This window comes from Pelophylax lessonae, assembly GCF_965119305.1.
Source record: "Pelophylax lessonae genome assembly, chromosome: 13".
In the NCBI taxonomy this organism is placed as follows: Eukaryota; Metazoa; Chordata; class Amphibia; order Anura; family Ranidae; genus Pelophylax; species Pelophylax lessonae.
The window spans coordinates 2,978,699-3,005,856 of NC_138780.1; the positions used below are offsets into that span (position 1 = coordinate 2,978,699).

Genomic DNA, 27,158 nt, shown 5'->3' on the forward strand with positions numbered 1-27,158 from the left:
TGCAGCTGTCTTTTCATTGCAAGTGTCAGCTCTTTGGCTCAGTCTTTAACTTTTCTTTTTTTCTCTCCTGCAGATTTTGGTCCCTCCCAGAGGCAGAAGAATAAGGTCTATTCCTGGACCAAGGTCCCCTCCCCCCTCGCCATGTTCTGTGTTGTGCCCCCCCACTTGTGTTGTGAATTATTTTATACTGTAGACATTTTTTGTTTTGTTGCAGATGACAATAAATTTTTATTTCCACCGTTCTTAACACATCCTTCGTAGTGTCTGATCTGTGTCCTTAACACTTTATTTAAACCCCCCCTCAAAAAAAATTGTCGCTTGACATGGTCTCCTCCCCTCCTGAACTTCTAGCCACTTATGTGATTGGTTGCACAGCATATCTGTGCATAATTGGGACGTGCTTGGCAAGCAATTATTCCCCAGTCCCCCCCCCCCCCCCCAGCTCGCCCTTCCCGATCTTGGGTACTTCCATCTTCTCCCAGTCTTCCTCTTGGTTCCAAATATTTGGCCTCTTGATAGATGGGCTGCAACACGTGCTGTGAATGCACACAGAGCTGCGCATGTAAGACTGCATGCACAAGTAATGATGGGTAGGGAGAAGCGGGTATGACTGAGACCAATGGGGTCTCTTCTGTCATACAAATATCCTGCTTACCTGGTTTTCTTAGATTTAATTCCCGTTTTGAGAGTCTCTCTGACCGTTTGTGCCTGGAGCAGAGCTGCAATAAAATGTATTCAACCACCATAAAAGCCGTCAATCCACGTGTAACAAATGCCTTTGCAGAAGCAGCAGTGACATCACTGTGTATAATGTGAGCAGAGCTGTGGGAGGGGTATAGCAGACCTGCCCACTACAATAGGGGGTGGGGTTGAGACCAACGCCGTGCACAGGGGGGGCAGCAGTGACATCACTGTGTATAATGTGAGCAGAGCTGTGGGAGGGGTATAGAAGATCTGCCCACTACAATAGGGGGTGGGGATGAGACCAAGGCCGTGCACAGTGGGAGCAGCAGTGACATCACTGTATAATGTGAGCAGAGCTGTGGGAGGGGTATAGCAGACCTGCCCACTACAATAGGGGGTGGGGATGAGACCAATGCCGTGCACAGGGGGGGCAGCAGTGACATCACTGTGTATAATGTGAGCAGAGCCGTGGGAGGGGTATAGAAGATCTGCTCACTATAATAGGGGGTGGGGATGAGACAAGGCCGTGCACAGGGGGGCAGCAGTGACATCACTGTGTATACTGTGAGCAGAGCTGTGGGAGGGGTATAGAAGACCTGCCCACTATGATAGGGGGTGGGGATGAGACCGGGGGGGGGGGGGTGGGTGGCAGTGACCGGTCTTTATTACAGGAAGCTCCTGTCTAGAGGCGGTGTATAGCACTGGATTACTGTGCAGTTCTGGAAGGAAATGTACAAAGAATGTTTTTAGACAATATTTGAACCCGGGGGAGGATCGGGGAAATCTGCACTAGTCTGCCAAGAGACAGTTGGAACGCTACAGCACTGGATGGTAGAACGGCACAGAACTCTCCAATGGTCTCCTGCAGTAATCCTCTCTCCCCTCTTAGGGCTAACGCTAAACGAGTGTAACCATGCCCAGTAGGAAGAAACTGTTGGCAATGGGACTGTAGGGAACTGTACCCAGCAGGAAGAAACTGGGGCGGACAGGACTGTAGGTAACCGTACCCAGCAGAAAGAAACTGGGGGGATGGGACTAGGTAACTGTGCCCAGCAGGAAGAAACTGGTGGCAATGGGACTGTAGGTAACCGTACCCAGCAGGAAGACACTGGGGTGATGGGACTGTAGGTAACCCTACCCAGCAGGAAGAAATTGGGGGGATGGGACTGTAGGTAACCCTACCCAGCAGGAAGAAACTGGTGGCAATGGGACTGTAGGTAACCGTACCCAGCAGGAAGAACCTGGGGTGGACTGGACTGTAGGTAACCCTACCCAGCAGGAAAGAATACTATACACCAGTGCACCTGACTCCATCCAGGAGAATACTCAGTCCACGTGGCAAATCTGGAATGTGTGGCACTCAAATTCCACGTAGGGGATGAACAACACTGATCCTTTATTGATCTGGATGGCATTAGCCAATTAGTGCTGTTCCAGCGGAAGAACCCAGGCCAACTATTGCTGCAATGGTTCCACCTCTCAACTTTTGAGACACTAGGATGTAACTGAATCCGGTCTTGCAGATAAGGGGATTGGCCGCCATGAGAGTGCTGCCCCCTAGGTATGATTTTTACACTGCGCATAGCTTCCTACTACTGATGGTGGTGACGTCATACCAATCTATGAAAAGTTCAGCTGTGTCCTTCAATAATTATAGAGATTAGATCTACAGATGGGGGGGTTCCTAGTTTATTTGGACATTGGCTTTAGTGAGATCTTTACACTTGGTATGGAACAGAGGAGTATTTAGGAAAGCAGTTGGAAAAGTGTTTACACTTGATCACCTCGCTGAATTATGGGTGAGCTTAGGCCTAAGGCATCTCTGGATCTGCAATGGTTCTGGTTTCCAAACATGGCTTTTAGCCGTAGAACTTTGCTGCAGAAGCCTTTACAAAACTTGCCTCGAACGGTCGGGTAATGGCTTTATATGGCCAAAGGTCCACGAATGCTTGGGCATCCCATGTGTTGGATCTTCTTGAATGTCCAAAACTATGACCAGAAATATGGAGGACAATTACAGCACCTTCCCTCACCAATATCCTTGGAGCTGTAATGGCCCCCGTTCTTTTGAGAAGGCTTTCCACAAGATTTCGGAGGGTGTTGGGTAATTCCAGTGATTGGGTACTGTTGTTGGATGAGATCTGGTTCCATAGTTGAAGCTCATCCAGAAGGTGTTGAGGTTGGGGCTCTGTGCAGGACACTCGTGTTCCTCCACACCAAACTGGTCATACATGTCGTAATGAGGCTGGCTTTGTACAAGGTCATGGTCTTCACCGAACTGGTCATACATGTCGTAATGAGGCTGGCTTTGTACACGGGCACAATCATGGTCTTCACCAAACTGGTCATACATGTCGTAATGAGGCTGGCTTTGTACACGGGCACAATCATGGTCTTCACCAAACTGGTCATACATGTCGTAATGAGGCTGGCTTTGTACATGGGCACAGTCATGGTCTTCACCAATCTGGTCATACATTTTGTAATGAGGCTGGCTTTGTACACGGGCACAGTCATGGTCTTCACCAAACTGGTCATACATGTCGTAATGAAGCTGGCTTTGTACAAGGTCATGGTCTTCACCAAACTGGTCATACATGTCGTAATGAGGCTGGCTTTGTACATGGGCACAGTCATGGTCTTCACCAATCTGGTCATACATTTTGTAATGAGGCTGGCTTTGTACACGGGCACAGTCATGGTCTTCACCAAACTGGTCATACATGTCGTAATGAAGCTGGCTTTGTACAAGGTCATGGTCTTCACCAAACTGGTCATACATGTCGTAATGAGGCTGGCTTTGTACATGGGCACAGTCATGGTCTTCACCAATCTGGTCATACATGTCGTAATGAGGCTGGCTTTGTACACGGGCAGTCATGGTCTTCACCAAACTGGTACCACAAGGTTGAAGAAGCACAATAGTGATTTCCAAACTCGGTCCTCAAGTACCGCCCAACAGGCCATGTTTTAGGAATTTCCATTTGATAAAATACTCATAAATGCCGAGCAATTGACATAGATTGAGGACATCACCTGTAAGCCTTTATGGAGCTGGCGTTGAACAGAAAAGGGTCTTCATCAATCTGTTACCACAAGGTTGGAAAAGCATTGTCAAAGTCTGGTACTGGTTCTCAATACTTTGGGGTCTTGAGACAATGACTCCCCCAACAGTAATCTACAAATGGGGGTTCTAGAACAATAGTGCCCTGACCATAATCGACACTTGGGTGGGACGATGTATGAACAGTAACCAATATGGGGGTCCCAAAACTTTGACACCCTGACAGAAAACACTTGGGGGGTCCTACGATAATGACTCCTTGACTGTGCCTAGCACTTCGGGTACCCAAGACAAGGAAATGGACAGTAGCCAGCACTTCATGTGTCATTGTTCCAGGACCCTCGAACGTTGGTTAACGTCTGTATGTCATTGTCCCAGGACCCTCGAACGTTGGTTAATGTCTGTATGTCAGTGTCCCAGGACCCTCGAACGTTGGTTAACGTCTGTATGTCAGTGTCCCAGGACTCGTAAGTGTTGGTTTCTGTGTGTAATTGCCCCAGGACCCCTCAAGCTTTGATTGTCATTGTCTCAGGACCCCCAAGTGTTGGTCGTCTGTCATCTTCTCAGGACCTCATGTGTTGATCACTGTCTGTGTTTCGTTGTCCTAGGACCCTCAAGCGTCAGTATCAGTATCTCAGAATCCGCATAGTGTTGGTCAACGTCTGTCATTGTCCCTGTACCCTCAAGCGTTAGTCAACGCAGTGGTGTATTTTGGTTTTGTGCTGCCCCAGGCAAAACTAAAATTGGGCGCCCCCCTCCTTTGTAAATTTTCCCCACTCCTTTTTTAACGGATGTGACTCCTTCCGAAATTGAAGAACTACAAGCCCCAGCATGAAACCCTGAGATCTCACAAGAGGGAGAGAGGGGGAGGGGGTCAAAGGGTGGGGGTGGGAGGGAGACAGGGGGTCAAAGAGTGAGAAAGAGGAGGGATGATACAGAGAGGGGGGTGAGAGGAGGGATGAGAGAGAGAGGGGGATGAGAGAAAGAGGGAGGGAGGGGGTCAAAGGGTGAGAGAGAGAGGGGTTGAGAGGAGGGATGATAGAAAGAGGGAGGGGGTCAAAGAGTGAGAGAGAGGGGGGTGAGAGGAGGGATGAGGAAGAGGGAGGGGGTCAAAGAGTGAGAGAGGGGATGAGAGAGAGAGGGGGGGTGAGAGGAGCGATGAGAGAAAGAGGGGGGATGATAGGAGGGATGAGAGAGAGAGAGGAGGGATGAGAGAAAAAGGGGGGATGAGAGAGAGAGAGGGGGTGAGAGGAGGGATGAGAGAGAGGGGGGATGATAGGAGGGATGAGAGAAAGAGGGGGGATGAGAGAGAGAGAGAGAGGGGGGATGATAGGAGGGATGAGAGAAAGAGGGGGATGAGAGAGAGAGAGAGGGGGGATGAGAGAGAAAGAGAGAGGGGGGTGAGAAAAGGGAGAGGGAGGGGGTCAAAGAGTGAGAGAGAGGGGGGGTGAGAGAGTGAGAGTGGAGATGAGAGGAGGGATGAGAGGGGGGTGAGAGGAGGGATGAGAGAGAGGGGGGATGATAGGAGGGATGAGAGAAAGAGGGGGGATGAGAGAGAGAGAGGGGGGGGATGATAGGAGGGATGAGAGAGAAAGAGAGAGGGGGTGAGAGAGGGAGGGAGACAGGAGGGGTGTGAGAGAGAGGGAGAGACACAGGGGGGGGGGTGAGAGAGGCGGCTCTAGCAACCAGTGGCCAATAAAGTCTCAGGTGGAGGGGGGAGGTGACTTTTTTGCTGCCCCCCCCCCCCCCCCCGCTGCAAAGTGCCACCCTAGGCCTGGGCCTTGTTGGCCTAGGCCAAAATACAGCAACGTCTGTAGGTTCTTCGAGCATTGGTCAATGTCTGTATGCCATTGGCCCTGGACCCTCAAGCGTTGGTCAACATCTTAATGTTAATGTCCCAGGATCCTCAAGCTTTGGTCAATGTCTGTATGTCAATATCTCAGGACCCCCAAGGGTTGGTCAACGTCTGTCTTTGTCCCACACCCCCCAAGGGTTGGTCAACGTGTGTCATTGTCCCAGGACCCTCAAGCGTTGGTTAGTGTCTGCATGTCATTGTCCCAGGACCTCCAAGCACTGGTCAATGTCTGTGTCACTGTCCCAGCACCCTCAAGTGCTGGTCAACGTCTGCGTATTTTTGTTCAAGAACCCTCAACTGTTGGTCAGTGTCTGTGTGTTACTGTCTCACGACTTCCAAGTGTTGGTCAGCATCTGTATGTCATTGTCCCTCAAACGTTGCTTAACGTCTCTACATCATAGTTCCAGGTCCCCCAGATCTTGGTCACTGGCTGTGTGTCATTGTCCAGGGACCCCCCAGGTGTTGGTCACTGTTATGTCCTTATCCTGGGACCTCTTGACAGTAACACTTAGGTAGCCAGGGACAATGATGCACAGAGAGTGACCAACATTTGGGGGCTGCGGGTCAATAATGCACCAACAGTGAGGGACAATTTGGCCCCCCGGGGCCAATGACCCAGTGAAATGGACCATGGCCTCAGAGTCTTGGGACACCGATGGTAGCCAAGTCAGGGACTTCTTTAATATATGCCTGGAATCGTACTGTATAATCTTGATGACTCCATGCCTTCGATCGATACAGACGCTCACCTGTTGCAGTTCACACATAAAGCCAGAAGATGGCGCCCAGGCTTTATCCTATTCTTAAAGGCGATTTCCTGGCAGTGTGGAGTCTTCTGGCTGCCGGTTGGGGTCAGTGGAAATTTTTAATAATGCCTTCTATCAGTTTACAAAGGTTGGATGGAAGATTTATATTGTGTTGGACGGAGTCCATAGTCCTGGATTGTCAGTGTGGTTCCAGAGGCACTCCGCCTGTTTATCACCCCTCCTCAGCGCCCTTACACTCACTTGTGGGGGTTGTTCCATTTGTTTGGGAATTGTTTTGACCTGGATGGAAAACGAAGGAGCTCCCCGTTTCTGGGACTCAAGGCCTCCGGGTAAATAGTGTCACTCCAGCGTGAAATGACACAAGCCTCAGAAATAACAACCTATATATAGTTTCCTCTTCATTTCCTGTCCCAGGAAGACAACAGGAAGTGAGAGGTCGTCTCTCCGAAGTGCTTAGTGTGAATGTTTACTAAGCTTAGTAAATAAGGTGAATCTGTTCAATCAGCTAATTCTGTATTTCCCGTCACTGTCCTGGATGCAGCAACAGATTATGAATCTCTTCAGCTGGCACATAAACACCTGATGGGGGTTCGCAACCTTCCATACCATTCAAAGGTGTTGCCTTAAAATATGTGTGTCCCCTGCAGTAGTTCATTGTCACCACTAGATGTTCTCAGTCTCAGTCCACCATTGCACAATCCGGAAGACTGTGGGTGCAGGGTGTCACGGAACGGCCCCCTAAGGTGGCGTGTCAAGGAACAGCCCCATAAGGGGGGTGTTATGGAACAGCCTCATGTCACGGAATGGCCCCCCGAGGTGGCATGTCACGGAACAGCCTCATGTCAAGGAACGTCCCCTTGAGGAGGGTGTCCTAGAACGGCCCTCTGGGGTGGTGTGTCACGGAACAGCCTCATGTCAAGGAATGTCCCCTGAGGAGGGTGTCCCAGAACGGCCCCTCCGAGGTGGTGTGTCACGGAACAGCCTCATGTCAAGGAACGTCCCCCTGAGGAGGGTGTCCTAGAACGCCCCCTCCGAGGTGGTGTGTCACGGAACAGCCTCATGTCAAGAAACGGCCCCCTGAGGAGGGTGTCATAGAACGGCCCCCTGAGGAGGGTGTCCTAGAACGGCCCTCTGGGGTGGTGTGTCACGGAACAGCCTCATGTCAGCCCCCTGAGGAGGGTGTCATAGAACGGCCTCCTGAGGTGGCATGTCACAGAACAGCCTCATTTCAAGAAACGGCCCCCTGAGGAGGGTGTCCTAGAACGGCCCCCTGAGGTGGTGTGTCACGGAACAGCCTCATGTCAAGAAACGGCCCCCTGAGGAGGGTGTCCTAGAACGGCCCCCTGAGGTGGTGTGTCACGGAACAGCCTCATTTCAAGAAACGGCCCCCTGAGGAGGGTGTCATAGAACGGCCCCCTGAGGAGGGTGTCCTAGAACGGCCCTCTGAGGTGGTGTGTCACGGAACAGCCTCATGTCAAGGAATGTCCCCTGAGGAGGGTGTCCCAGAACGGCCCCTCCGAGGTGGTGTGTCACGGAACAGCCTCATGTCAAGGAACGTCCCCCTGAGGAGGGTGTCATAGAACGGCCCCCTGAGGTGGTGTGTCACGGAACAGCCTCATGTCAAGGAACGTCCCCCTGAGGAGGGTGTCATAGAACAGCCCCCTGAGGTGGTGTGTCACGGAACAGCCTCATGTCAAGGAACGTCCCCCTGAGGAGGGTGTCATAGAACAGCCCCCTGAGGTGGTGTGTCACGGAACAGCCTCATGTCAAGAAACGGCCCCCTGAGGAGGGTGTCCTAGAACGGCCCCCTGAGGTGGTGTGTCACGGAACAGCCTCATTTCAAGAAACGGCCCCCTGAGGAGGGTGTCATAGAACGGCCCCCTGAGGAGGGTGTCCTAGAACGGCCCCCTGAGGAGGGTGTCATAGAACGGCCCCCTGAGGAGGGTGTCATAGAACGGCCCCCTGAGGTGGTGTGTCACGGAACAGCCTCATTTCAAGAAACGGCCCCCTGAGGAGGGTGTCATAGAACGGCCCCCTGAGGAGGGTGTCCTAGAACGGCCCTCTGAGGTGGTGTGTCACGGAACAGCCTCATGTCAAGGAATGTCCCCTGAGGAGGGTGTCCCAGAACGGCCCCTCCGAGGTGGTGTGTCACGGAACAGCCTCATGTCAAGGAACGTCCCCCTGAGGAGGGTGTCATAGAACGGCCCCCTGAGGTGGTGTGTCACGGAACAGCCTCATGTCAAGGAACGTCCCCCTGAGGAGGGTGTCATAGAACAGCCCCCTGAGGTGGTGTGTCACGGAACAGCCTCATGTCAAGAAATGGCCCCCTGATGAAGGGTGTCACGGAATGGTCACCTCAGAAGGGTGCTATGAGGTGGCCTTCTTAGGGGCACTCATAGTGGAGTAGTTCGGAAATGAGGAGGATGATCTCTTTTGTTTGGGAAAGAGATCATCCTCAGAATCCTCAGAATGGAAGAAGTATGAATTGCTGGGGGGGTTTGAGGCCGGAGTTGGGCTTTAGGCTCATTTCACCCAGCACTCCCACATGGGAATATTAGAGGCCGGTTTTGGAGAAGGTGGAATCTGTAATTTGGGGGACATCTGGAATGGGAATGATACGGATATAATTCTGCCTCATCTCTGAGGTTCGGAGTTGGGATGGAAGGTCATGCTGGAAGTTGTAGTTCGTCTGATGACTGATAATCTGGGATGAAGTGAAGATAACGGCCATTATACAGGGACTCAGCACCATTACTGGTGGCGGGGTCAATGGATATATGCGGTAATTGTCAGCTGGTGGATCTCATCCTTTCATCTTTCAGTGTGGAATAACAGAGAAAAAAGAAGCAGAACTACCCCCCCCCCCCATCCATCCATCCATCCGCCCCCCCCCCCATTCATCCGCCCCCCCAGTGCCTGGAGCTTTGATAAAAGACTCTGAAACCCGCCTGTCCATTACCGCCTACTGAGTGCCGGATAACTGACAGGAGCTGACCCAGGTTCCAGCTATGTGTGTGGCTAGACTACAACTCCTATTATCCACATCACCAACAAATCCTACATGTACAGTATATGAGGCTAGACTACAACTCCCATTATCCACATCCTACATGTACAGTATATGAGGCAAGACTACAACTCCCATTATCCACATCCTACATGTACAGTATATGAGGCTAGACTACAACTCCCATTATCCACATCACCAACAAATCCTACATGTACAGTATATGAGGCTAGACTACAACTCCCATTATCCACATCTCCAACAAATCCTACATGTACAGTATATGAGGCAAGACTACAACTCCCATTATCCACATCCTACATGTACAGTATATGAGGCAAGACTACAACTCCCATTATCCAAATCCTACATGTACAGTATGTGAGGCTAGACTACAACTCCCATTATCCACATCCTACATGTACAGTATATGAGGCAAGACTACAACTCCCATTATCCACATCTCCAACACATCCTACATGTACAGTATATGAGGCAAGACTACAACTCCCATTATCCATATCCAACATGTACAGTATATGAGGCAAGACTACAACTCCAATTATCCACATCACCAACATACTATTTGTACAGTAAAAAGGTAAGACTACAACTCCCATTATCCACATCACCAACACATCCTACATGTACAGTATATGAGGCAAGACTACAACTCCCATTATCCATATCCAACATGTACAGTAGATGGAATAAGACTACAACTCCCATTATCCACATCACCAACATCCTATAAGTACAGTAAATGAGGCAAGATTACAACTCCTGTTATCCGCATTACAGACACATCATAATGATACAGAATACGGGGCTAGACTGCAACTCCTATTATCCGCATCACCAGCACATCCTATATGTACAGTATATGAGGCAAGACTAGAACTCCCATTATCCACATCCTACATGTACAGTATATGAGGCAAAACTACAACTCCCATTATGCACATCACCAACACATCTTATAGATACAGTATGTGGGTCAAGACTACAACTGTCATTATCCACAGTACTGACACATCATATATATAGACCATATGAGGCAAGACTACAACTCCCATTATCTACAGACTGACACATCGTGTATTTGCAGTATTATAGGTCAGACTACAACTCCCATCATCTGTAGCACTGACACATCTTATGAGGTCAGACTACAACTCCCATCATCTGTAGCACTGACACATCTTATGAGGTCAGACTACAACTCCCATCATCTGTAGCACTGACACATCTTATGAGGTCAGACTACAACTCCCATCAGCTGTAGCACTAACATATAAAAATGCAGTATAAGAAGTCAGACTACAACTCCTATCAGCCACAACACTGACGCATATGAGGTGTTAGAGGCTAGACTACAAATCCCATCAGCTGTAGCACTGACATTACATACAAGCCTGGATTACAACTCCCATCATTGTGGGGGGGGGGGGGGGGGTGCCTGCTGACCTCTTCCTGCGATGGATCGTTAGCGGTGGGTGTCTGAGGCTGAAGAGGGGTGCGTCATTCTTTTCTCCGGATACATAAACCTTTGAAGTACCTGTATAGCCGGCCAATGGGTATCTGTCCATCCAGTCCAGACATTTACACTGCTCTGCCACACAGTGCAGCTCTGTCTGGTAGGGAGGGAGGAGCCTGATTTTGCTCTGCTGCAGTTCAGTAACACAGGTCTTGTCCCTCCCCCATCCTGTGATTGGACAGTGAAAGGAGCAGAGAGATGAGTTTACCTCTCTCTCACTCCGCTGTCTCCCCCTATCAGCGTGCTTCATGGTTATCTCATAAGCATTTCAACGCGACTGATTGGCTCCCTGTTCTGCTTCTCCCACCCCATCCTGTGATTGGACAGTGAAAGGAGAAGCAGCACAGGGATGAGCTCATCTCTCTCTCACTCCGCTCTCTCCCCCTATCAGCATGCTCCATAGTTATCTCATGAGCACTGCAGCGTGACTGATTGGCTCCTTGTTCTGCTTCTCCCTCCCCCAGTCTGAGCTCTGCTGTACAGGGGGACTTTCTTGGAGTTTCTTGCTGCACCAATGGCGACGCCATGAATTCTCTATCCCTTGTGGTGTAGTGATGGTGGACCGTATACTTTCCTGGTGGGCGGAGCAACCTACCATGTGTATGCTGCCATGTAGGTATCAGGGGTGGGCGTGGCTTAAGGTGCAACAAAAAAAAAAACCCCAAAAGACTACCCAGTCAGCTCTGCTTCTCTCCTGATGCTGCTGTGAGCTACACAGTGCGGGACCGCCATTCACACTCGGTGAATCCAGAAGCCATTCTAGATCTATGTGTGCGGGACCGCCATTCACACTCGGTGAATCCAGAAGCCATTCTAGATCTATGTGTGCGGGACCGCCATTCACACTCGGTGAATCCAGAAGCCATTTTAGATCTATGTGTGCGGGACCGCCATTCACACTCGGTGAATCCAGAAGCCATTCTAGATCTATGTGTGCGGGACCGCCATTCACACTCGGTGAATCCAGAAGCCATTCTAGATCTATGTGTGCGGGACCGCCATTCACACTCGGTGAATCCAGAAGCCATTCTGGATCTATGTGTGCGGGACCGCCATTCACACTCGGTGAATCCAGAAGCCATTCTAGATCTATGTGTGCGGGACCGCCATTCACACTCGGTGAATCCAGAAGCCATTCTAGATCTATGTGTGCGGGACCGCCATTCACACTCGGTGAATCCAGAAGCCATTCTGGATCTATGTGTGCGGGACCGCCATTCACACTCGGTGAATCCAGAAGCCATTCTAGATCTATGTGTGCGGGACCGCCATTCACACTCGGTGAATCCAGAAGCCATTCTAGATCTATGTGTGCGGGACCGCCATTCACACTCGGTGAATCCAGAAGCCATTCTGAATCTATGTGTGCGGGACCGCCATTCACACTCGGTGAATCCAGAAGCCATTCTAGATCTATGTGTGCGGGACCGCCATTCACACTCGGTGAATCCAGAAGCCATTCTAGATCTATGTGTGCGGGACCGCCATTCACACTCGGTGAATCCAGAAGCCATTCTGGATCTATGTGTGCGGGACCGCCATTCACACTCAGTGAATCCAGAAGCCATTCTAGATCTATGTGTGCGGGACCGCCATTCACACTCGGTGAATCCAGAAGCCATTCTAGATCTATGTGTGCGGGACCGCCATTCACACTCGGTGAATCCAGAAGCCATTCTAGATCTATGTGTGCGGGACCGCCATTCACACTCGGTGAATCCAGAAGCCATTCTGGATCTATGTGTGCGGCGATCAAAGGCTCTGCGGAGGCGTTTCCTCCATTGGAGGCCTCTGGGAGGTTTGTTGGGTACCGCCCATCGTGCTGGGCTCTCATTGGATCACCCTTCAATCTCGGGTCGACCCAATCGCTGTGGAGCGTCTCATGGCCGGCCGTAGGGGAAAATTAGCTACAATTTGATTGGCTGTTCAGGGAGACTCCAGGGCCCCATGGTAGCACCGGCGGCCCCCGGAGTCTCTTTGATCTGCCGATGATTGAGGGGGCGGAGTTTTATGAATGGCGCAGTTCATGGCTTATTTTGGCATTGGAGCTGGTCGGACGAGATTTACTGCAACCGCTACAATGGAGCCTTTTATCTGCGCATCCAACATCACCTCCGAGCGGGAAACAACAAACCTGACACCTCAGCCAGAAATACTGCATCACACACCTGGGGTAATACCCATCTGCTGGCTTCAGGGGTGTCTGAGTTCCTGTGAGCCATAAATCCCGCATCAGACATCCGGGGTAATACCCATCTGCTGGCTCCACGGGTGTCTGAGTTCATGTGAGCCAGAAATCCAACACTCCACATCAGGGGTCATACCGATCCACTGGCTTCAGGGGTGTCTGAGTTCCTGTGAGCCATAAATCCAACACTCCACATCAGGGGTAATACCCATCTGCTGGCTTCAGGAGTGTCTGCGTTCATCAGAATCTGATGCCATCTCATCATTCCTCTATCTATACAGGGCTGCATTGCTGACTTCATTTTCCGGGATCATACCAATCTACTGGCTTCTATCTCAGTCACCCATCAGGAATACGTATGCAGATCAAGAGAGACAGCCAGGGAACCAGCATTTTCAGTAATTGCAGCCTCTACATTTCTGCCAGCGCAGGTTTCCATTAAAGTGGACATATTTGTAACTTTACACAAATGAATCCCAGATGTGCCCCAAGTTATGCTACAGGATCAATTTTAAGGAAAGCTCCGCCTTCAATCATTAAACAAACTCCCCTGAGCTCCAGTCAGTGACTTTACATAAATAAATCCCGGACACGCCCCAAAATACAGCAGCAGGATCATTGTTCAGGAAATCTACGCCTTTAATCAAACACCCTCCCCTGAGCTTCAGTCAGTGACTTTAGATAAATTAATCCTGGACACGCCCCAAAAAACAGCAAGAGGATCATTGTTCAGGAAAGCTCCGCCTTCAATCATTAAACACCCTCCCCTGAGCTCCAGTCAGTGACTTTACCTAAATGAATCCCGGATGTGCCCCAAGTTCCAGCTACAGGATCAATTTTAAGGAAAGCTCCGCCTTTAATCATTAAACACCCTCCCCTGAGCTCCAGTCAGTGACTTTACGTAAATGAATCCCGGACACGCCCCAAAATACAGCAGCAGGATCATTGTTCAGGAAAGCTCCGCCTTTAATCAAACACCCTCCCCTGAGCTTCAGTCAGTGACTTTAGATAAATTAATCCTGGACACGCCCCAAAAAACAGCAAGAGGATCATTGTTCAGGAAAGCTCCGCCTTCAATCATTAAACACCCTCCCCTGAGCTCCAGTCAGTGACTTTACCTAAATGAATCCCGGATGTGCCCCAAGTTCCAGCTACAGGATCAATTTTAAGGAAAGCTCCGCCTTTAATCATTAAACACCCTCCCCTGAGCTCCAGTCAGTGACTTTACGTAAATGAATCCCGGACACGCCCCAAAATACAGCAGCAGGATCATTGTTCAGGAAAGCTCCGCCTTTAATCATTAAAAACCCTCCCCTGAGCTCCAGTCAGTGACTTAAGGTAAATTAATTCCGGATATGCCCCAAGTTCCAGCTACAGGATAAATTTTAAGGAAAGCTCCGCCTTTAATCATTAAACACCCTCCCCTGAGCTCCAGTCAGTGAATTTACGTAAATAAATCCTGGATGTGCCCCAATATATTTCTACAGGATCATTGTTCAGGAAAGCTCCGCCTTCAATCACTAAACACACTCCCCTGAGCTCCAGTCAGTCATTGTTCAGGAAGGCTCCGCCTTCAATCATTAAACACCCCCCCCAAGTTCCAGCTACAGGATAAATTTTAAGGAAAGCTCCGCCTTTAATCATTAAACACCCTCCCCTGAGCTCCAGTCAGTGACTTTACGTAAATAAATCCTGGATCTGCCCCTATATACAGCTACAGGATCATTGTTCAGGAAAGCTCCGCCTACAATCAATAAACACCCTCCCCTGAGCTCCAGTCAATGACTTTATGTAAATTAATCCCGGATGTGCCCCAAGTTACAGCTACAGGATCATTGTTCAGGAAAGCTCCGCCTTTAATCAATAAACACCCTCCCCTGAGCTCCAGTCAGTCATTGTTCAGGAAAGCTCCGCCTTCAATCATTAACCCCCCCCCCCCCCCAGCTGAGCTCCAGTCAGTGACTTTATGTAAATGAATCTTGGAAATGCCCCAATATACAGATCATTGTTCAGGAAAGCTCCGCCTTCAATCATTAAACACACTCCCCTGAGCTTAATTAGCTACTCACTGCGTTTTTTAGGTGCCATTAAAATGAATGGCATCTGAAATGCGCATTGTGCGATTTCTCATTTTAGCAGAGCATTTTTTTTAAATCATATGCACAATCGCGGCGATTCGTCCTGCGATTCCAAACGGCCAGCTGTGAATGCAGCCTTAATGGCGCCACTGAGCATCCACTAAAGGACATTGCGTTCCTGTGCGTGTCAGGAAAGAGCGTGACTTTGCGATGCAACACGCAGTAGTGTGAGCCCAGCGTTCACACTTGTAAGACTCCAGAGTCCTGCGACTTTGGAGGGGTGCGACTTGGATGCGGCTTTGGCTTTGACCAATAATATGGACCACTGCACAACTGCGACTTTTGTGTCCAAAGTTGCATGACAAGTGGCACAAGTGTGAATGGAGCCTAGAATTTAGGACTCCATTCACACTTGTACGACTTCACAGTCCCATGACTTTGGAGTGCAACTTTGGTGCGATTTTGACAACTGTGGATGGGTGCGACTTGGATGCGACTTCTTATCCCTCTGCAAAGTCGGACACACTGTTGCATGTAAAACGTTCAGGTGCGACTTTCATCCAACTTTTGAGAGTCAACACTGAAGCCTATGGCCCTTAAGTTGCATGAAATACTTTGAAGTCGCTGCGACTTTTGCTCATATATGAATTGCTATCATTGGAAAACATGGGGGAACGGCTTGTCTAGCAACTTTGATGCCCAAAGTCGCATGACAAGTTGCAGAAGCGTGGAGTTTCATTCCGCTTTAAGGCCCCTTTCACACTTGTGCGACTTGTCCTTTGCAGTCCCAAGTCGCAGGACAAGTCGCATAAGTGTGAAAGGGGCCTTAGGTTCTATTGACACTTGAGCCATGCGACTTTGGAGTGCAACATTGGATGGATTTGACTTGGCTTCGACCACCGATAATGGACAACTGTTGCATGTAAAAATTCAGGAGCGACTTTCATGCGAATCTTGAGAATTAACATTGAAGCTTATGGCCCTCAAGTTGCATGAACTACTTTGAAGTTGCTGCGACTTTGGCACATGTATAAATTATTATCATTGGAAAAGACTTGTTTTGCGACTTTGATGTGTAAAGTTGCTTGACAAGTTGCACAAAGGGTGAAAAGAGTTTCATTTTAAGGCCCCTTTTACACTTGTGCGACCTGAAAGTCGCATGACTTTGACACGACTTGAAGTAATGCCTCTGTAATCTTGAGGTCTGTTGACCTCAAGTCGCATCAAAATCGGACCAAAGTAGTGCAGGGGCTACTTTGAAGTCGCACAGATATGAATGGTACTCATTGGAAGTCATGGGGTACGACGTATCATGTGACTTTGCAGTCCCAAGTCGCAGGACAAGTCACACAAGCGTGAAAGGGGCCTAAGGTTCCATTAACACGAGTTATGCGACTTTGGAGTGCAACATTGGTGCAGCTTTGGATGGCTACGACTTGGAAGCGACTTTGGCTTTGAGCACTGATAACTGTTGCAGAAATGTCGCATGTATAACATTCAGGTGCGACTTTCATGCCACTTTTGAGGGTTTACATTGCAGTCCATGGCTTTCAGGTCGCCTGAAATTCGAGCCAACGTAGCGCAGAAGCCTTTTATAAAGTCGCACGAGCGTGAGCCGAGTTTAATTTGCTTTCAGTAATGAAGTCGAATGTTAAATATTGACAGTCACTTCTTCCATTGTGTGCGATTTCTCCTCCGCCCGTCACTCTGTACACAACGTATCGCCTTCTTTCCATCTCATTGTTACAATGTTACAATTGTTTGTTGTATACACAGCCGTCTGCGATTTCCATCATGTCACCCGGGACCCGGAAACCATCCGAGGGAAAGGAGTTAACTCTTCAGCGTCCCCCCCAGATCTCTTCATATGGCCGAACCCCGCAGTTTGCCCCGGCCGCCCTGTAATGTCCCTGCCCCGGGCAGCAGGGGGCTCCTCACTCTTGGGATGGTTGCGGCGCTGGCTCTGCGTCCCCCCCCCACTCTTGGGATGGTTGGGGCGCTGTTTCTGCATCCCCCCCCACTCTTGGGATGGTTGGGGCGCTGGCTCTGCGTCCCCCCCCACTCTTGGAATGGTTGGGGCGCTGGCTCTGCGTCCCCCCCCCCCACTCTTGGGATGGTTGGGGCGCTGGCTCTGCGTCCCCCCCCCCCCACTCTTGGGATGGTTGTGGCGCTGGCTCTGCATCCCCCCCACTCTTGGGATGGTTGAGGCGCTGGCTCTGCCCCCCCCCCACTCTTCGGATTGCTGCGGCACTGGCTCTGCCCCCCCCCACTCTTGGGATGGTTGGGGCGCTGGCTCTACGTCCCCCCCCACTCTTGGGATGGTTGGGGCGCTGGCTCTGCGTCCCCCCCCCACTCTTGGGATGGTTGCGGCGCTGGCTCTGCTCTCCCCCCCCCCCACTCTTGGGATGGTTGCGGCGCTGGTTCTGCGTCCCCCCCACTCTTGGGATGGTTGGGGCGCTGGCTCTGCACCCCCCCCCCACTCTTCGGATGGTTGGGGCGCTGGCTCTGCGTCCCCCCCACTCTTGGGATGGTTGGGGCGCTGGCTCTGCGTCCCCCCCCCACTCTTGGGATGGTTGGGGCGCTGGCTCTGCATCCCCCCCACTCTTGGGATGGTTGAGGCGCTGGCTCTGCGCCCCCCCCCCCACTCTTCGGATGGTTGGGGCGCTGGCTCTGCATCCCCCCCCACTCTTGGGATGGTTGAGGCGCTGGCTCTGCGCCCCCCCCACTCTTCGGATGGTTGTGGCGCTGGCTCTGCCCCCCCCACTCTTTGGATTGCTGCGGCACTGGCTCTGCGTCCCCCCCCACTCTTTGGATGGTTGGGGCGCTGGCTCTGCATCCCCCCCACTCTTGGGATGGTTGGGGCGCTGGCTCTGCGTCCCCCCCACTCTTGGGATGGTTGGGGCGCTGGCTCTGCGTCCCCCCCCACTCTTGGGATGGTTGGGGCGCTGGCTCTGCGTCCCCCCCCCACTCTTGGGATGGTTGGGGCGCTGGCTCTGCGTCCCCCCCCCCCACTCTTGGAATGGTTGAGGCGCTGGCTCTGCGCCCCCCCCCACTCTTCGGATTGCTGCGGCACTGGCTCTGCGTCCCCCCCCACTCTTTGGAAGGTTGGGGCGCTGGCTCTGCATCCCCCCCCACTCTTGGGATGGTTGGGGCGCTGGCTCTGCGTCCCCCCCTCACTCTTGGAATGGTTGAGGTGCTGGCTCTGCGCCCCCCCCACTCTTCGGATGGTTGTGGCGCTGGCTCTGCCCCCCCCACTCTTTGGATTGCTGCGGCACTGGCTCTGCGTCCCCCCCCCACTCTTTGGATGGTTGGGGCGCTGGCTCTGCGTCCCCCCCCCCACTCTTGGGATGGTTGGGGCGCTGGCTCTGCGTCCCCCCCCACTCTTGGAATGGTTGAGGCGCTGGCTCTGCGTTCCCCCCCCCCACTCTCCCACTCTTGGGATGGTTGGGGCGCTGGCTCTGCGTCCCCCCCCCACTCTTGGGATGGTTGAGGCGCTGGCTCTGCGCCCCCCCCCCCACTCTTGGGATGGTTGTGGCGCTGGCTCTGCATCCCCCCCACTCTTGGGATGGTTGGGGCGCTGGCTCTGCGTCCCCCCCCACTCTTGGGATGGTTGAGGCCCTGGCTCTGCCCCCCCACACTCTTCGGATTGCTGCTGCACTGGCTCTGCGTCCCCCCCCCCCCCACTCTTGGGAGAGTTGCGGCACTGGCTCTGCGCCCCCCCCCCCACTCTTGGGATGGTTGTGGTGCTGGCTCTGCGTTCCCCCCCCCCCACTCTTGGGAGAGTTGCGGCACTGGCTCTGCTTCCCCCCCCCCCCCCCCACTCTTCGGATTGCTGCGGCGCTGGCTCTGCGTTCCTGTTGCTCGGGGATGTGACTGCTTCTGGTTATTTATTGTCCAGCGTTTCCGTCTTTCCACATCCTGACCGTCACACAGGGGAGCCCGCGGCCCTGGAACAATGCTCAGGTTTCTAGGGGCCAGTTCCCGTTGTCTGCCCTTCCAGCAGCAGGAAGCGGCTTAATGTCCTTGTGTGTGCGCGGTGACAGCAGATAACAGCAGGAAGTCGCAGCGTGGCCGCGATGACACCGAGTGACCCGACTGAGGCGCGCAGGGAACACCCTCAGGACATCATCACTGCGCCTGCCATGTGTGCTATGTACATAACTCCTGATTACATAGGCAGGTTCTGCTTCCTTCATAATCGCTCTGCACAGCGACTGAACCTTCTGATTCCTCTGATTGAACACAATAGACTTGTAGTCTCTAATGACATGAAACATCCACAGTGATTCTAGCAGACAGGGATCATGTGATCAGGCTTAGGGTCAAATGATGGAACAAGATCAGAGTACAGGTGAGGGGAGCGGGCTGAGTACAGGTGATGGGAGTGTCTGAGTACAGGTGAGGGGAGCGGGCTGAGTACAGGTGAGGGGAGCGGGCTGAGTACAGGTGATGGGAGCGGGCTGAGTACAGGTGATGGGAGCGGGCTGAGTACAGGTGATGGGAGCGGGCTGAGTACAGGTGATGGGAGCGGGCTGAGTACAGGTGATGGGAGTGGGCTGAGTACAGGTGAGGGGAGCGGGCTGAGTACAGGTGATGGGAGTGTCTGAGTACAGGTGAGGGGAGCGGGCTGAGTACAGGTGAGGGGAGCGGGCTGAGTACAGGTGATGGGAGTGGGCTGAGTACAGGTGAGGGGAGCGGGCTGAGTACAGGTGATGGGAGCGGGCTGAGTACAGGTGATGGGAGCGGGCTGAGTACAGGTGAGGGGAGTGTCTTAGTACAGGGGATGGGAGCGGGCTGAGTACAGGTGAGGGGAGTGTCTTAGTACAGGTGAGGGGAGCGGGCTGAGTACAGGTGAGGGGAGTGTCTTAGTACAGGTGAGGGGAGCGGGCTGAGTACAGGTGATGGGAGCGGGCTGAGTACAGGTGATGGGAGCGGGCTGAGTACAGGTGAGGGGAGTGTCTTAGTACAGGGGATGGGAGCGGGCTGAGTACAGGTGAGGGGAGTGTCTTAGTACAGGTGAGGGGAGCGGGCTGAGTACAGGTGAGGGGAGTGTCTTAGTACAGGTGAGGGGAGCGGGCTGAGTACAGGTGAGGGGAGCGGGCTGAGTACAGGTGATGGGAGCGGGCTGAGTACAGGTGAGGGGAGCGGGCTGAGTACAGGTGATGGGAGCGGGCTGAGTACAGGTGAGGGGAGTGTCTTAGTACAGGGGATGGGAGCGGGCTGAGTACAGGTGAGGGGAGTGTCTTAGTACAGGTGAGGGGAGCGGGCTGAGTACAGGTGAGGGGAGTGTCTTAGTACAGGTGAGGGGAGCGGGCTGAGTACAGGTGAGGGGAGCGGGCTGAGTACAGGTGATGGGAGCAGGCTGAGTACAGGTGAGGGGAGCGGGCTAAGTACAGGTGAGGGGAGCGGGCTGAGTACAGGTGAGGGGAGCGGGCTGAGTACAGGTGAGGGGAGCGGGTTGAGTACAGGTGATGGGAGCGGGCTGAGTACAGGTGATGGGAGCAGGCTGAGTACAGGTGAGGGGAGCGGGCTGAGTACAGGTGAGGGGAGCGGGCTGAGTACAGGTGAGGGGAGCGGTCTGAGTACAGGTGAGGGGTGCGGGCTGAGTACAGGTGAGGGGAGCGGGCTGAGTACAGGTGAGGGGAGTGTGCTGAGTACAGGTGAGGGGAGTGTCTGAGTACAGGTGAGGGGAGTGGGCTGAGTACAGGAGAGGGGAGCAGGCTGAGTACAGGTGAGGGGAGTGTGCTGAGTACAGGTGATGGGAGTGTGCTGAGTACAGGTGAGGGGAGCGGGCTGAGTACAGGTGATGGGAGCGGGCTGAGTACAGGTGAGGGGAGCGGGCTGAGTACAGGTGATGGGAGTGTGCTGAGTACAGGTGAAGGGAGCGGGCTGAGTACAGGTGATGGGAGCGGTCTGAGTACAGGTGATGGGAGCGGGATGAGTACAGGTGAGGGGAGTGGGCTAAGTACAGGTGAGGGGAGCGGGCTGAGTACAGGTGATGGGAGCGGGCTGAGTACAGGTGATGGGAGTGTGCTGAGTACAGGTGAGGGGAGCGGGCTGAGTACAGGTGATGGGAGTGGTCTGAGTACAGGTGAGGGGAGCGGGCTGAGTACAGGTGAGGGGAGTGTCTTAGTACAGGGGATGGGAGCGGGCTGAGTACAGGTGAGGGGAGTGTCTTAGTACAGGTGAGGGGAGCGGGCTGAGTACAGTTGAGGGGAGTGTCTTAGTACAGGTGAGGGGAGCGGGCTGAGTACAGGTGATGGGAGCGGGCTGAGTACAGGTGATGGGAGCGGGCTGAGTACAGGTGAGGGGAGTGTGCTGAGTACAGGTGATGGGAGCGGGCTGAGTACAGGTGATGGGAGTGGGCTGAGTACAGGTGAGGGGAGCGGGCTGAGTACAGGTGAGGGGAGTGTCTTAGTACAGGTGAGGGGAGCGGGCTGAGTACAGGTGAGGGGAGCGGGCTGAGTACAGGTGATGGGAGCGGGCTGAGTACAGGTGAGGGGAGCGGGCTGAGTACAGGTGATGGGAGCGGGCTGAGTACAGGTGAGGGGAGTGTCTTAGTACAGGGGATGGGAGCGGGCTGAGTACAGGTGAGGGGAGTGTCTTAGTACAGGTGAGGGGAGCGGGCTGAGTACAGGTGAGGGGAGTGTCTTAGTACAGGTGAGGGGAGCGGGCTGAGTACAGGTGAGGGGAGCGGGCTGAGTACAGGTGATGGGAGCAGGCTGAGTACAGGTGAGGGGAGCGGGCTGAGTACAGGTGAGGGGAGCGGGCTGAGTACAGGTGAGGGGAGCGGGCTGAGTACAGGTGAGGGGAGCGGGTTGAGTACAGGTGATGGGAGCGGGCTGAGTACAGGTGATGGGAGCAGGCTGAGTACAGGTGAGGGGAGCGGGCTGAGTACAGGTGAGGGGAGCGGGCTGAGTACAGGTGAGGGGAGCGGTCTGAGTACAGGTGAGGGGTGCGGGCTGAGTACAGGTGAGGGGAGCGGGCTGAGTACAGGTGAGGGGAGTGTGCTGAGTACAGGTGAGGGGAGTGTCTGAGTACAGGTGAGGGGAGTGGGCTGAGTACAGGAGAGGGGAGCAGGCTGAGTACAGGTGAGGGGAGTGTGCTGAGTACAGGTGATGGGAGTGTGCTGAGTACAGGTGAGGGGAGCGGGCTGAGTACAGGTGATGGGAGCGGGCTGAGTACAGGTGAGGGGAGCGGGCTGAGTACAGGTGATGGGAGTGTGCTGAGTACAGGTGAAGGGAGCGGGCTGAGTACAGGTGATGGGAGCGGTCTGAGTACAGGTGATGGGAGCGGGATGAGTACAGGTGAGGGGAGTGGGCTGAGTACAGGTGAGGGGAGCGGGCTGAGTACAGGTGATGGGAGCGGGCTGAGTACAGGTGATGGGAGTGTGCTGAGTACAGGTGAGGGGAGCGGGCTGAGTACAGGTGATGGGAGTGGTCTGAGTACAGGTGAGGGGAGCGGGCTGAGTACAGGTGATGGGAGCGGGCTGAGTACAGGTGATGGGAGTGTGCTGAGTACAGGTGATGGGAGCGGGATGAGTACAGGTGATGGGAGTGGGCTGAGTACAGGTGAGGGGAGTGGGCTGAGTACAGATAAGGGGAGTGGGCTGAGTACAGGTGAGGGGAGCGGTCTGAGTACAGGTGAGGGGTGCGGGCTGAGTACAGGTGAGGGGAGCGGGCTGAGTACAGGTGAGGGGAGTGTGCTGAGTACAGGTGAGGGGAGTGTCTGAGTACAGGTGAGGGGAGTGGGCTGAGTACAGGAGAGGGGAGCAGGCTGAGTACAGGTGAGGGGAGTGTGCTGAGTACAGGTGATGGGAGTGTGCTGAGTACAGGTGAGGGGAGTGTCTGAGTACAGGTGAGGGGAGTGGGCTGAGTACAGGTGATGGGAGTGGGCTGAGTACAGGTGATGGGAGTGTCTGAGTACAGGTGATGGGAGCGGGCTGAGTACAGGTGATGGGAGCGGCCTGAGTACGGGTGATGGTAGTGGTCTGAGTACAGGTGATGGGAGTGGTCTGAGTACGGGTGATGGTAGTGGTCTGAGTACAGGTGAGGGGAGTGGTCTGAGTACAGGTGATGGGAGCGGTCTGAGTACAGGTGATGGTAGTGGTCTGAGTACAGGTGAGGGGAGCGGGCTTAGTATAGGTGATGGGAGTGTCTGAGTACAGGTGAGGGGAGCGGGCTGAGTACAGGTGATGGTAGTGGTCTGAGTACAGGTGAGGGGAGTGGTCTGAGTACAGGTGATGGGAGCGGTCTGAGTACGGGTGATGGGAGTGGGCTGAGTACAGGTGATGGGAGTGGTCTGAGTACGGGTGATGGGAGTGGTCTGAGTACGGGTGATGGTAGTGGTCTGAGTACGGGTGATGGGAGTCGCCATGTTTTCTCATTATGTTAAAGAGAATGTTGCTTTGGAATTTCAAAGACTCTCGCCTAGGCGAGAAGAACAGGAGGGCTGAGAACCGAGAGGAGGGACTTTACAGGTACCAAGTAGACATTAAACATACATCAGGAAGTATATAAAAAAATATTAAAGCTTTATTTAATTACACATAATAAAATATTATCTGCTTTGCAATAGGCAGAATGAAACAACTAAGAACTACATAAAACAACACAAACAGTTATTGAATATGTCACATGAATGCTTGCAACAGTGTTATCAAGACCATACTGTATAGAATAGAAGTGGCTAATCCGCTCGATAATCCGGTTCTAGTCCACCAAACAGGTGCCCAACACGTTTCGACCGGAGGCTTCTTCAGGGACGTTTAGGCTGTTGAAAATATGGACATGCTGATATATCAAAAAACAATAAAAGGGGAAAAAAATAAGAAGACAAATGAGTACAGGCAACTATATACTTGTGTGGGCATTGTGCCATGCAGATCCACAAGAGGAAAGCCACACCAGTTGGAGAAAATACCCAAAAGCCCGAACAAACATACCCAAAGGGTGACACACATGCAAAGGGCTATGGGAGACCAATAGGAAGCTGGGGGGGAGTGCGGGAGCCGATATTAAGTAGTTCAAATGATAAAAAGGTATATGTATAATTAATAGAGAACGTTCTCTCAGGAAGTGATATATACACATATTCATTCAATACAGGGAGAGGCCCGCTTACACACCTGAACCACTGCCTTCAGCCAGGTAGCTAAGCTGGTATTAACCACTTTAGCCCCGGAGGATTTGGCTGCTGAAAGACCAGGGCCTATTTTGCGATTCGGCACTGCTTGACTTGAACGGACAATTGCGCGGTCGTGCAACGCTGTACCTAAACGAATTTGACGTGCTTTTTTTCCCACAAACAGAGCTTTCCTTTGGTGGTATTTGATCACCTGTGCAGTTTTTTGATCATGCGCTATAAACAAAAAAAGAGCGACAATTTTGCAAAAATAACAATATTTTTCACATTTTTTTATATGAAATTCCCCCCCCCCCCAAAAAAATGTAAAAATCACATTTTTTTAACATTTTCGGCCAATTTGTTTTATGCTACATATGTTTGGTAAAAAAAATCGCAAAAAGCGTATTTTGATTGGTTTGCGCAAAGGTTATCGCGTTTACTAACAAAGGGAAAGATTTTTGTCATTTTTGTTGTTTTTTTTTTTTTAACGCATAATGGCGGCGATTTGCGATTTTTTTTGCGGTACTGCGACATTGTGGCGGACAGATCGGACCCTTGACTGACATTTTTGACACTTTTGGGGTTACCAGTGACATTTCTACAGTAATCAGTGCTATACATATGCACTGTTACTGTAAAATTACACTGGCAGTGAAGGGGTTAACTTTATTTGAGAGGGAGGGGCTGTGTGTGTCCCTAGGGGCGTGATTCTAACTGTGATTGGCTGTGGCTTGAGCTGTAGGAACACTGATCAACGGTCCTACATAGTAGAACCGTGTGATCAGTGTTTCTACACAGGGGAGAATGACAGGCGGCTTGTTTACACAGCCCGCCTGCCTTTCTCCCTCTCCCCCGACGATCGCTGAGTAACTGGCTGACATTGGGTCCGCCGGTCACACGCGCGGGGGGGGGGGCCGTGACCATGCGGGAGCGCGCCGCTGGCGGCACGCGCTCGCTCCCCAGAGCCTCACAGGCTAGTGACGTACCGATACGTCACTCTGCCTGTGAGGGGCTGACCGCCGCAGTATATGTACTTGCGGCGGTCGGCAAGCGGTTAAGAGCTAACATAGGTAACCGAGTCAAGTCCCAAGAATAACAGCCTGAACGAGGTCACTGCTGTCAGATTGGAAGTAGAAAATGTAGTGCAGGAATGGAAGGGAATTAGCAGTATATTAGACCATGTATGCATGTTAGGAGTTACATATCACATAGTCATGTAAAAAAGTAGTATAGAGTTCCTCAAAACACTTGCCTGTAGACGTGATTCCTACACCGAGTTCCCGTGTACTGACGCCATCATGGCGCCGGTTTATATATCGGCTCCAACCCGACCGCGTACTTCCTTCCACATTCTTGGACCTACATATATGTTTGGTGAAACACAAAGCGAATTGGAATTATTAATCTGGTTCCAATGTATAAATTCATATATATAAAAAAGCAATCATTATGTTAGAATTTTGTTGTTTTCAAATGTCTTTTATATTGTTATTATTTTTGTAGTATGTTTGTATCCCAATGTCATTTTTTGCCACATATATGTGTATGTAGAATGTGTCCTTATTTAGGCTCAGTATTGCGGAATTTGTTTTGGCAATATAATAATATACTATCTCTATATATTACATGTAACATGCTTGTAATTAATTAGTGCACGCAACTTATGGGAGCGCTGTTTAGATCTCTTGAGGTGCTACCTTCCCGGATGCTGCCTATGGGCAGTGCTGTATTGTGGCCTAGGCCAACAAGGCCAAGGCCTAGGGCAGCACTTTGCAGGGGGGCAGCAAAAAAGCCACCCCCACCACCTGAGACTCTATTGGCCACTGGTTGCTAGAACCACCTCTTTCACCCCCTCTCTCTCTCTTACTCACCCCCCTTTCTCACTCTCTCACCCCTCCTCTCTCTCTCCCTCCCTCTCACCTCCCTCTCTCTTTCTCACCCCCTCTCTCTCTATCATCTCCCTCTCTCACCCCCCTCTCACTCTCTCTCTCATCCCCACTCTCTCTCGCTCTCTCTCATCCCCCCCCTCTCTCTCTCTCTCTCGCTCTTCCCCCCTCTCTCACTCATCCCCCCTGTGTCTCTCTCATCCCCCCACTCTCTCACCCCCCCCACTCTCTCATCCCCCCTCTCTCACCCCCCTCTATCTTTACCTCCCTCACCCAACCCCTCTCTCTCCCACCCTCAACCAATCCCTATCTCTCTCTCTTTCATCCCCCTTCTCTCTCCCTCCCTCACCCACCCCACTCTCTCTCTCCCTCACCCACCCTCTCTCTCCCACCCCCTCTCATCCCCCCTCTCGTGAGATCACAGGGGGTTCATCCTGGGACTTGTAGTCCTTCAATATTGGAGGTAGACACATCCGTTAAAAAAGGAGTGGGGAAAATTTACACGGGAAGGGCGCCCAATTTTAGTCTTGCCTAGGGCAGCACAAAACCAAAATACACCACTGCCTATGGGGACACGCATGTTAGGCTTGGGAGTGGATTCTGGTGTGGGGACGAGTGTGCGGTCTCCTCATAGGACAATGGGTTCCCTTTTTGGCATCCCATGTTGCCCTATGGCTGCAGGAACTTGGGCTTCCCTTGATTCCTTCTTTGTTAGCACTGCGAATGCGCCAATTCTTGGGGCATGTGCAGTTCGAGACTGGACCCGGCTTTTGTTACTTCCTCTGGAAGTACGCGGTCGGGTTGGAGCCGATATATAAACCGGCGCCATGATGGCGTCAGTACACGGGGTCTCGATGTAGGAATCACGTCTACAGGCAAGTGTTTTGAGGAACTCTATACTACTTTTTTACATGACTATGTGATATGTAACTCCTAACATAGGAACAAACTATTCAGAGAAAGGAG

General features: G+C 52.3%; 1 protein-coding gene across 2 annotated transcripts in view; it reads left to right on the forward strand.

Annotated features, from left to right (window-relative positions):
* Positions 1–27,158, forward strand: part of ILF2 (interleukin enhancer binding factor 2) — a 181,362-nt gene that overhangs the window by 11,195 nt on the left and 143,009 nt on the right. Inside the window, exon 14 of one of the 2 annotated variants that reach the window (XR_014226064.1) lies at positions 93–123. The gene's annotated coding sequence lies outside the window, so the exon portion shown is untranslated. Of the gene's footprint in view, positions 1–92; positions 250–27,158 lie in introns of those variants that run through there. The other variant, XM_082275159.1, reaches the window with a different exon arrangement.